The following is a 12,454-nucleotide window of genomic DNA, read 5'->3' on the forward strand; positions in this document are numbered from 1 at the left end:
ACATGGTGAATTATGCACCATATTCTTTAGTTTATGGTGTTAGAAATCAAATTTTCAGTCTAAATAAGCCCAAATACCCAACTATTCTAAAAGATTGATTTGTTATGTTGGATGTTTTTAAAGCATAGTAGCCTAAACCAACAAATAGAAAGCTCAGTGTATTAAAAGGACAGATACCAGCTTGAAAATTACTGCGCTTGATCAGCGATTTAAAGTAAAAAAGATAAAACGTTTATCTCCAAATACTAATTTAAAAAAAAAAATTAACACTCTCCCCATCAAATATTCTATGTAGAAATAGAAAAACCAGGAGAAATTGCTGCCATTTATGAGCTGTTTATCCAGTCTCCTTGTTCCAGCAGCTTTTCATCATTCGCACTGCTTCTCCTGTGGGCACATCCCTGTTACTGTTGTTTGAGAAATCCCTGTGGCCTGTTCAGATATCCCTGCAAGACAGGAAGCACCAGCTGCAGGGATCAAGAACACCCTGAAAATGATTGAAACTCTTCTGCTGCTGCATTATGACAGAGGCAAACCCAAACCACTCCATGGGGCCTGTAACAACAGAGATGTTTCAACAGCACTTCTCCTCGAGCTGCCAAGAGAGCTTGGCAGTGAAAAAGTACAAATTGGGGAAGGACAAGGAAAAAGTGGAAACTGGGAAAGCCTGACTTCTGGCAGCTCAGAAGAGAAACTGCTTCATTTGATGGGCTGAGATCCAGGGAAAGCTCAGGCTGCTCTGAGCTCTGTGAACGAGGCAGAGCAGCTTCACTGAGGCACCGGGGCGGTCTGGTGCCTCTGGCTAAGTGTCCTGAGGAAGCACAGGCCAGGGACAGAAAATCCTTAAGGAAAATGCATTGGAAAAGAAATGGCTGCAGAGCAGGTAAAGGAGAGAGGGAAACTACCACGTTCTGTCTCAGTGGTGAGCCCCCAAAAAGGACTACTTTCTATTCAGGCCACAAGCTGATCCCAAGTATTAACATTGCAATGTGCAATGGACTGCTAGGGATCAATGCCATAACTGAACATAACTCCACAGAAATGATCCCCAGATGTCACTTCCAGGGAATTGAGTCCTAGGTTTTTACAGATGGATAAGAGAAACTGAAACCCAACAACAACAAGTAAGCAATTTCAGTGGAATTAAGGAGTCACAGGGAGGTGAAGGACAACATTTTTGTGTAAATTCCAACATTGTATTCTGAATCAAAGAGGGAAGTGCAACACACAGGGCAAAAAAGAATGAGGGGAGACATGATACAATTGTGGGTTAAAAGTTGGTTAAGAGGCAGTTAAAAGAGGCAGTTAAAAGATGGGTTAGAAATTTTCTTTACTAATTAACAGGCTCAAGAGACAAAGAATGCCCCAAAATTCTGCATCTAATTGCATATTGAGGACCCCCATAACTGCAACAGAAGCTGCTAAGTGTTTAAAACATTTCTAAAAGCTATGAAGTGGAACGAGTAAGAAATGCTTAATGTGGAACTGCTGCCGGATATTGCTCCCTTTTCTCCTGAGCTGGGATGGGAAGCCTGACAGGATGCTGGGGAAGGCTCCCCTGAGAGCTGGTGTCCCAAGAGCCACCCTTGTAGTAACTAACGAGCCAGGACTGCACAGGCACTCAGGAAAATTATGGTTTGTGGATGAAGGACTCAAGTGTGAGTGACAGGAAGAGGAGCAAGAGCTGCAAGATAGGATTGAGAGGGCCAGCTGAGGAATATAGTGGAATCCTGTGTCTGCTGAGAGGGAACTCCTGAGAGGGAAATGAAGGTATTAAATAAGAGCAATTTGTGGTTCACATATCACAGTAACAGTGGGTTGCACAGAGTATGGGATAGTAGAGATCATCTTATCCAAATACTTGCTCAGGAAAATGTAAATCTGGTAAGACAAAAGATGGAGTGGGATCAGTTACTGCTCTGAAGGCAGCTTTTCATATAAAACATAGGCCAAGCTGTGACTCTTCACATGACATGAATAATACACTTCTGATTTTCCCTGCTGTGTTATTAATATTGCATCTTGTCACAGGCCTGTGCACCAGACAATAACTGCCCAGCTCTCAGAGGGAGAAAGAGAAGCCTTGACCTGAAAAGCCACCACAAAAGTTATTGGAGAACACTGCTTTCGGTGGAAAACAATCAGCAAGTCAGGACAGAAAGAACATTCCTCAGTGCCCTCTGCACAATGAATAACATCATCTGTAAGCGAGGCAGACAATGAACCCAACAAACCAATACAAAATGTATTTTCTCACAATATGTTATCAGCTCTAAATGTAACAATTTGTCTGAGCTAGAAAGTCACATTATTTTTTTATGATACACCAAACAGCGAGTGAATCTGATTGAAATGGGTGAGGGAGGGGTGACTGGGGGAGCACTGACACAGCAGCATTACAGCCAAGGTGATCGTTATGAAGCTTTTGTACTCCATGTGTAAAGAACATAAAAATGTTGGGAGGGTGCCCTTCAGGAAAAGATAAAAATCAAAGGAAAACACAGGAGTTCAAATCACTGGAGGGTGTTGATCAGTCTGTAAGTGTACTTACACAACTCTACAGCTGAGCAAGGGATGGTGGATACAGAGTAATTACGCAATGGGGGCAGCAAGCAGTCAGGACATCTTGTCTGCACGAGCAAGAGCTGCCCACCAGAATACAGCAGAATACAGCAGAAAACTCAGGGCAGGAACAGAAAATGTTTCATTACTGTATCAACACAACAAAGAGTGAGGAACTGTGAAACTATCACTGTTAATCTCAACTTTGGTACAAGAAGCTCTCAGTGATGGAGCTTTCCCTATCCCCCACACCAGATGGGGCAGGTGGGGAGACAAAGGCATCCAGATAATCCCAGGAAGCAGGAATGCTGGAATAATAAACATGAAGGCAAATTAAAAATGTCATTTCCAATTAGAAAAATGGAAGAGGAATGTGATGGGGAGAAAGGGAACATTTGTTTCACAATGAACAGGAGGGAAAAAATAAACAGTGTTAGGCAGAATGGTTTATGCAGCTCTAGAGGTAACGATTCCATTAAGAGAGGAGATTCTCTGCATTAATTGGGAAGCCACAGACATAATGAATGCAGGATGACATTTTGATGCTTCACTTGTCTTCTCTCCTGCCAATCCATCTCTCTGCTTTGCAATCTGTCACTACTGACGGTGTGTTAATCTTTGGGGTGAGGAGATAAATCTGTTTGAACCCTTTCTGAGAAGCAGGTACCTGTTAAGCACTGCAAAGAGCCTCTCCTTGGAGGGAAGAGCCACTGCAGTTTGCTGAGAAGAGAATTTATCTAGCAAATAATGCTCAGTGAAACCCTCCATAACTTCCTCCTATATTTACTGTCTAATTTGCATTTATATACCCCTTTTTATCTGAACACCTCAAAACCTCCAGTGTGCTTAACCTAACAAAGCCCTAATATAATTCAAGGAGCATGAGGGCAGTTTCATGAGAGATAAGCAGGGATGATGGTAACTCGTGTTACTGGAGCTGGAAGGTTGGTACACAGATACTCTGTGTTTTCTACAGGGTGGAAGGAAGGAGATGAGTGCATGAATCACTGCTCAGCTGCTACCCCAGACATGCTCCAGCACAGCTCCTTCCTGAGCTGTGAAAAGCAAGTTCAGTGTTCTGTGTTGCCTTCTCTTGACCAAACCTTTGATTCCCATCAATTGCCTGAGGTCCCTTTCCTTGTGCCATTTTGCTGCATTCACAGCCAAGGAAGGCTCCCAACGGGCAGGCAAAATTTGTTCCCCATTTGTTGTCTTTCCAGAAGGGAACCAGAATATTAAGCAGGCAATTTTACAGGACAGGAGAAAAAAAAGAAAGAAAGTAAAAAAAAAGGTTTGAATCACACTATAATTAACAGAGAGGTGATCATGCCAGTTTGGAAATTGCTAATATAATTTTATGATACTGAATTTTCCATCCTGCAAGGCTGTGAATAACTGTAGTTTAACAGATGCATCCAAAATGTACATATCAAACTAAATCTCTAGAACTATAGCATCTGCGTGTCCTTAATTTAGCTAGTGAGCATGTGCACATATGTACACATAACCAAACATTTACTATTACATATATAAAACCACATTTATTCATCAACATAAACAAATGGATTATATCTATTCCATTTCCTCCTAATATGACTAAAATTCACGCTGGCCAGGAGGGGTTACTGAGGTAACAGCTTGGCTCCTAAGTAATGCTCCATTTATTAATCTTCAGATGTCAGAACTGCCCTGTGGGGACCAGGAATCAGTGTCCTGGATCACAAACCTGAGGGCCCATTCAGCACCTTTGAAGATGTAATTCTCAGTGTAACTGGCTATCGGATGCACTGTAAAACCTTGCTGTTGTGATGTGCTTTAGGGTATCTGCACATTCCTACACACATTTTGTCTGTTCTATAATGTGCATTTGCAGAGCACATTTTGCAAGGGAAAAAGAAAGTGGATGATGTTATGGTACCACAGAAATCAGCTTTCCTCGTTTTATCTCTTCCTAATTGAGGGCTGTTTCTGTTGCCAAGTGAGGTCTGGGCTTCCTTGATGTATAAATCAAGGATGTTTGTTGCACTAAAACTGGCATGCAATTGCTTGTCAGCAGTCACCTTGCTTTAAGAAATGAGTGAAAGAAATGAAAGGAAATGTAGAGTATTACTGGAGACTGTGTTTGATGATGAATAAGACTGTGTGAATGGCTGATCAGGTCTGAAAAGGAAAAAAAACCTCAAACATACAGTGAAGGATTTTGATATAAAGACATTTAGATTTAGGCATGCTGAAAATATAAACTAAGAAGTTTTGCATTCGATGAAATTCAGTCTTTACTGTCTAAACATCCTTTGTGTGTGTTTGGCCCTCTGAAAACAAAAGCACAGCAGTGGGGAGCCTTTTCCCAATGCTTTTGTGCCCAGGATATTCAGCTTGGGCTCTGCCTAATGAGACTAAATTGCCTCCTGTGCAGTGGGAAAGTGGCCCAGCCACTCTGAAGTGGGCTGATCTGGATTAGGCAGCTCCCTGTCTCTGGAACCAGAGCTGTTCTATGCCTGGGATATTTTCCACACATCTTTGTAACCTGTGTATCATCTCTCTTAGCTGATGGAAGATTTCCCCAGTGAAGCTCACAAATATGCAGACCACGTCATAGCACCTCTTTAACACCTCTCCCCTTCAGGCTGCTCCTTCAAATGAGATTTTTAATCCGAAAGAGATGCCATTCCCACAGGTACTTGGAGATACTCCTTGAAATTTAATAGCAGCAAGTGATGGCAAAGAGGAAGAGGGAGGATGAAGCGTAAGTAAATAAAGCCTATAGAAAGAGTAGGAGAAAGAAATTACATACTGTGAAAAGAAGCTTGATGCAAGGTGGAGAAGGACAAGTAGGAGAGAAGGAATAGTGGAGTAAAGTGGGGAAATAGATAAAAGGAGAAATAAAAAAGGCTGAGAAACCTCCTTCCATTATCAGCAGGGTAACACTATGCCTGATAACCCTCTTTAGTGAATGACTTCATTTCTATAAACCAGGAGCCAATCTGGAGAGCTGCAAAGTTGATTGAATGAACCAAGGTTGAGATTTCCTGGCCCATACTCAGTAAGTTTAAAAAGAAGAATTCTTCTAGCACGTGAACATCAAAACGGCTTTTTCTTTCATTTCTTTTAGGGAGTAAGGTAAAAAGAACAAACATCTTGAATTTTCACCACCCCCATGACTTGGCGAACTCAGTGTTACAAGACTTGGTTACCATGTTAAAAGATAATGTTAAAAAGTTTAAATTTTGCCTTGACCCTTCTGGAGTCGGGGCTCCCGATCTAAGCACATCTGGATTAGGCCTCCCCTTCCCAGGCACATCCATTTACTCCACACAAAGCTTACACATCTCTGGGACTCCACAGAAGAGATCATTTTCAGGTACAGAGCTGCAGTTGAGGTGCTTAGTCACACTCCACATTCTCTTGGCAACACCTCCTTCCAAACAAGGGCTGAATAATGGGAGTTTACTGAGTCACTCCAGTCCAACCTATGGACTGTCATCACCCACAGCTCCTGGATTATGCAACTGCAGCAACCCTGTGGAACTCCTCTGTTAGAAAATGCTGATTTGTTGCAAGTGAGTCACAGGAGAAATTTAATGAAAAGTAATCTTTCCAGGGAACATCTTTCCCAGCTATGCTGCTACTGACTCCAGAGGGCTGCCAGACCTTTGAAAGCTCACCCACGCAGCACGGGAAACAACGTGGAAACGGGGCTGAAATGTTTCCCTGCCCCTTTCTCTCCCTTCTGAATGTGCAGGGCTTGCTTCCCCTACCAAGCTCAGTACTTTTAACCTCCTGGGAAAAAGACTGCATCTCAAAACAACAGCATTTTCTTGTTGTTATTTTTGTTGTTTCTAAAAAGAAAAATCCTTCCCCAAAATAGGCTAGACTTGATTTTTAATACACTCTTTAAATCAGGTACAGTTTTGAAACTCTAGCACTAGTTTTTTTTATTTCTGTTACCCTTTCTAACAGTACATTTATCATCCTAAAGGGTCTCAGTGTAAGATGAACCCATCACCCACCTTGTCAGGACGGTACAGTTAAAGCGACTTGCACGACTCCCTCCTGTGCAGACACCCGGCATTATTTTCATCAGTGCCTCTGCTTTGCAGGGTGATTCTGCACAAAAACATTGTCACTCTCCTGACAAATGACTTGCATACACAAAGCTCTTCGTACACTACAAGCTTTGCAGGACCACTGGTTTTATTTCTCTGTTCATTAAAGAACACATTTTTCCCCCCATTTCATGCATTTTAAATAACATCTCTCTAATGAATTCACATACTAAGCATTCATATTTCTTTCAACACTTTTCTATTAGCTGTGTCAAACTGAATCTCGTGCCATTTGTCATGGTGCACTGAAGGTCTGATAATTAAGAAATATGTTGCTGCTGTTGCTGTAATGATGAGCACAGGAGTACTTGGTTGTGCTTCTGTGGCGTTTCTGGCTCAGTCTGAGAGCGATGAGCGTGTCCATGGTGCTGTGTGTGCACTGTGAAGTGGCTCTGTGTGCTGTCATGCATTCCAAACACACTATCTGTGCACACTCCATGCATAATTCAGCCCGTGTTTTATCATGGGTTTTCCTGGAGTGCCAGCCTAGCTCATGAAGAGAGGAAGGGGAGTCAACAGCTTGTGATGCCCTGTTGCTCCCTGAGATTTAGCATGCAAAGCACTTGCCTTTGCAGAATCACAAATATTTCCACAGCACAGACCTCTCTGGGCAGGTTTAAATATTGTGGAGTCTAAGCTAAACAACCTGACACAAAACGTTTGCAGTCCCTGGCTTCTTAAATTTTTTAGCATCACTTTCAGTTGTTTTCTCCTCAGAGACCACAATGTTAACACACCAGTTAGTTCTGTGCTCTTTCCTCTCACAGGCAGTTCTACCTGGCTGGCCACCTGTCGCCACTCTGGGAATTTTTGCTGTGGAAAGCAATCAATTTGGAAGGACAGGGAGGGCAGGAGGGGGTCACAGGAGTGCAGGGACTGAGTGACAGCTGGCATTCAGCCCTAACCCCAACACAGGAGCTCTGTGGTTGGGCAGGGAATGGGACAGTGCAGGTGGAAGCATTTGAGAGGCCACAGAGGAGACATAAGGGGCCTTTCAGTGTTACACTGTTCACTCCAGGGTGGCATTTTCTTGTCATCCTTAACCACGTAGTACCTAGAGGAGCATCTTCTGCAGAGAAAACGTGCTCTCCCAAGAATGTTTTCATCCTGAACTCGACTTTGCAGAAAGAAGCTATATATTCATTTTTCACACCCTTTCCCCAGTTTTATCTTCAGTCTATGCAGACACACACTGCACTGCTCTCTGCATAGGAAGCTCACTTTTTTTTAGAGGCATCAGCTATTCACAAATGTTAAAATTAGAAGTTAGGTCTGCTTATGGAAATTATACTTGTCCAGAGAAGTTTGGATGCTGCCCAGAGAAGCTGTGGATGCCCCTGGGTCCCTGGAAGTGTCCAAGGCCAGGCTAGATGGAGCTCTGAGCAACCTGGGACAGTGGGAGGTGTCCCTGCCCATGGCAGGGGGTTAGAGCTGGATGGTCTTTAAGGAACCTTTCAACACAAACCATTCTATGACTCTGTGTTACAAAGGGAGAAAAGGTAGTTTTCAGTTTTTGGTGTCTACTACACAGCTGATCATTTTAACAGCAATTCACGACTTCCCTTTTCTCCTTTTAACTGATCTGCTTTCTGACTCAAATTAAGAATTAGAAAAGTAGTGCAGTATTGTGAAATCTGTTACCCTACAAATGAAGCACTTCCCTTGCTTTTAACAAGTGGGTCTGTTTGCACAGGGGGTTGTTCTGGAACAATGACCCAGCTCCAAGGGAACAGGGTCTGTTCCCTCAGTTTGATCGTCTTCACAGCACTGGGCTTTCATGAGCTGGGAACACACATTTTTTATCTGCATAACGGTAAATAACGACTCCTTTATTGCTCATTAGTCACACACAGCTGGGCTCATGTGTGCTGCCACCCAGCACCTCCAGGACTGTGCAGAAGCCATCAGGGGTGGTGAGGAGCAGGGTGGATACGCTCCTTGTGCTGCCACGGCCGGTGCTGGATGCAAAGCTGGATTCCGGGCTGGATTCCAGCAACCCGGCCCAGTGGGAGGTGTCCCTGCCCATGGCAGGAGGTGGAACGAGGTGGTTTAAGGTCCCTTCCAACCCAGCCCATTCTCTGCCTCTCACCCCTGCACTGTCCCAAGGCAGGACTGCCCCGGCTGCAGCTGCACCTTCTGCTGAGTGGGGAGAGAACCGGGGGATGCTGCCTCTGACTCTGGGAATGGGGAGTTCCCTCTGCTTTGCCTCCAGCCATGGGGAGCTCCTGAGCAGCAGGGGCCTCTCGCGGTGCTGGCTGTGTCACACAAAGCTGGACACCCTGGGGAACAGCTGGGAATGCAGGAGAGTCTCAGCTCCGCTTTGGATTTCATCCTTTTTGTATCAGGAAGGCCAATTAACCAACTAATCAGAGTGGCCTAGGACACGAGAAATGTGCTTATCTGAGATAGGTACAAGACAGAACAGATTCACTTTTGCAAATCAGAAAAAAAAAAATCTGTGAGGTTTCTTTTTTTGCAGGAAGAATTCTCGCTTTTTTTTTGCCTTTTTTAAAAAGTAATTTTCTGTGAGCTGTTTTGTCCACAGAGCATAGCTGGATTCTAAAATCACTTTTCTTAAAAAAACCCCAAACCACCACCACCCTCGCAGTTCTCATTTATTAGCATGTTATCCAGGAACGTCTCAGTAACCTTCACAAACCAGGTCTGGCTGCCACATGCCCTTCATTACGGACCACACGCTTGCCTTCACCAGTATCTTTAAATCACCAGTGACACTGGTAACTTGGTCATGTTCCTGCTGATTTACACGACTGCAAAACTGAAAAAAGTTTGCCCTTTCAAGTAATTTATTTTCCCTTTTATGGCAGCTCCAGAGCAAACCCAGGATTTTCTCTGGCTTCCAGTCTCCATGACCCATGTGAGAAAAATCTCTCCCTCTACCAATAAACTCCAATTTAAATTTATCATATTTTTCCATGTGTCCCATTCATCAAAGTATTTCTTTACATTTACATTCTTCCTACTTGAGCTTGTGACATTTTTATTTAAAAGAAAGTGCTATCAGAATTCAATAAAAAAAATTTAAAAGCATTCTGCATATTCACACTGGAAAGTGATGCTGTTGATTTAAAAGTTAATGTTTCCAAGAACATGTATGTGTAAGAGTAACACTGAAGACATTCAATTAACACAATAAATATCACCTCAAATTGTTAGATGTATCTTTTGTGACCTGATACCCATTTCTCACACTGCAACATTTATTCTGCTGGAAAAAATAAACAACCATTTAAAATGTGGATTTGTGAAGAAAAACGTAAACAAGCAAGGCCTAAATCGAAAATAATCCTTTGAGCATCCTGTTACTGGACTGAATTCTTTTGATCTCAGGCCTGTGACGTGTCAGTCACTTCAGAGAACTTAAGGAAGTTTTATTGCTATAAAACTGGCATAGGATAAAGGTCAGCCTATTTATTTTTAACGAGTGAAGCGACATTATTTACTACTCAGTTTACAGGCTGAAAGTGCACTCTGCAGTATTTATCCCACTGGGAGAAACAGAAAAAAAGGGACCACTCTAACTTCCCCAAAATAATACTCTGCAACTGGGCACTGCTTAGCAACTGCACCAATACAGTTACAAACCCATCAGGGCTTCAGCTGTTCAAAGTTTGGGCTCACTGTCATAGCTGGATGCTCAGAGGTGCTGAGCAAAGTGCCAAGATCCTGCAGGGAATGGGCCATGAATATTGCATCCCAACATTTAAACACAAGCTCTGATCCACAAGTGGGAAGAGGCCAGATCAAGTCACAGGAAGATTTGTAAATCTCACTCTGTATTTTATTTTTTTTCTTTTAAATATTTCTTGGTCACTGAGGCTATGAAAATTCCATTCATTTCTCCATGCTGTTGCCCACTTAATGTGGTAAAGAAGTATTTTATTATTCTCTCTGATGAATACACAAGCACCAAAACCCAAAGCTGAACGGTGGAACAAAGAGTAAATTACTTCAATCCTCTTAATTCTCTGCTTTTTTGGCAGATAATGCCATAAGTCATTCTAGCTTAGCAGCCACAGATTGAAGACAGATTTCTTTTTAAACTTTGGAAATGTTAAAATTGAATGAACTAACAAAAGAAAATTGTACCTAAACAGGGAGAAAATAAAAGAAGAACTTTTCAAATGGCTATCAAATCAGTTTTATGGGGTTTTTTTTGCAATGAGTCTGAATACTCATTTTTCGGGAGGACAACTTTCCCCTGTCCAATCCAAATCCAGGCAATGCAAAGTCCCATGAAACCCAGTAAACTGAAATAACCTTTTCCTCCAAACTCCTTCCCCAAAATTCTTGAAGAGTTGCCTGTGGTTGAACTGGAATGCATCTGGAAGTGTTTGAATTAAGTGCAGCCTGCCCAAAAGACAGCTTGGCTTCCTGCAGAGGTGTAAAGGATAAAAAGGGGATTGTGGTGGACAGAGCATTGTTGTTGTGAGTTAACAGGGAGCTGAAGCGACACTGGAATACTCATCAAAGTTCCTAAGGGCTGCTCCCTTCCAGATGAGTGCTGAGGGCAGCTGAAATACCTTCTAGAAGTGCTGCAGGACACATTTGCTGTTTGACCCTCCTGCACAACAGCATCACCTGCACGAGGTGACCACAGAGTTTCACCTAAAGCACCAAAGCTGCAGCCTCACAGTTTCGAGAGGCTCTACTGCTGTGAAAGATCAGCATCTTGTTCATTTGCTCTGCAACTTGACTATGTATCATTCTGTTTTTCAGGTACAGTGTTAATATTAATTCTTGATTGGACGTGGAAGTGTCAACTCCCACAGGGTGCAATTATTAACAGGTGCCAAACTGGGAGAAAATAAATGTATAAAAGTTAGTATGCATCAGGTGCTTGTATTTTCCATTAACAAGAACAGATTTATAATTTTAAAAAATTGTTTTCATTCCATTTTTTGAAGAGAAAAAGGAATTTCATGCCTTAAGGCTGTATATTCTCTTCATTCACTTGAAAGACCAGAGAGATGCAACACTTTGTTCTAAGTTTGCACAGCTCCTGGTGCCTCTGTAGATCTGTGGGACCTTTCCCCACAAAGCCCCACCCTGCGTTGTGCCATCTCCTGCATCCCTCCAGGAGCCCAGACCACCTGGCAGGCCTTGGCTACACTGGGGTTGTGAAGAGTGGAGCAGCTGTGAGCAGAAACATGGGCTGCAAACTGAGGAACCACAGGAGTTACCCCTCCCTTGGCAACTGGGGCTGTAAGAACATGGTCCACTGGAGCCAAAAGAATCCAGACAACTCAGCTGAGAGCAGGAGCTGGGCACAAAAGCACAGGAGTCTCAGTATTACACTGAGATTTAAGTGTAGCTCTGACCCATGAGCATGGATAACAAAAGTCTCATTGATTCCAATTAGAGGATGCTTGGGTCTATTTACTGTAACTGAGTCGATTCTCAGAAAAATAATTAATTCCTTGTCATGTCTCACGTGTATTGATTTTTGTAATTACAACAGAACTGGAGGCGAGGGTGCAGGGGGAAGGAAAGGCACTTGATTCCTGTTTAATTTGATGCACAAGCTGTCAAGGACAAAGCAATTGAGATGCCATGGCCATGCCCATCCTTGATGCTCTCTCTGCTCTGATGTCGTGTGCCAGACGTGCTGGAGTGCAGGATCCAAAATCACACCCCGCTCTGACATAATGCAGTGCACAGAGCTGCTGTCTGCAGCAGCCTCCACAGCAGGCAGGAGAGATGCCCAAGGGGAAGGAGATAAGGACAGGACAAGCTTAATGTGTATCAGTGACTAAGAGGAGGAG

At 43.1% G+C, this 12,454-nt stretch overlaps 1 protein-coding gene and 1 long non-coding RNA gene across 4 annotated transcripts in view; one reads left to right on the top strand and one right to left on the bottom strand.

Annotated features, from left to right (window-relative positions):
- Positions 1–2,525, top strand: part of LOC116441612 — an 82,526-nt gene extending 80,001 nt beyond the window's left edge. The window contains exon 4 of the long non-coding RNA XR_004239174.1: positions 2,032–2,525. This is a non-coding gene — a long non-coding RNA (uncharacterized LOC116441612). The remainder of the gene's footprint in view (positions 1–2,031) is intronic.
- The window catches only part of PLCB1 (phospholipase C beta 1), a 352,437-nt gene that overhangs the window by 41,147 nt on the left and 298,836 nt on the right, over positions 1–12,454 (bottom strand). The gene's annotated exons all lie outside the window — the stretch shown is intronic.

Source organism: Corvus moneduloides, chromosome 3 (genome assembly GCF_009650955.1).
Source record: "Corvus moneduloides isolate bCorMon1 chromosome 3, bCorMon1.pri, whole genome shotgun sequence".
In the NCBI taxonomy this organism is placed as follows: Eukaryota; Metazoa; Chordata; class Aves; order Passeriformes; family Corvidae; genus Corvus; species Corvus moneduloides.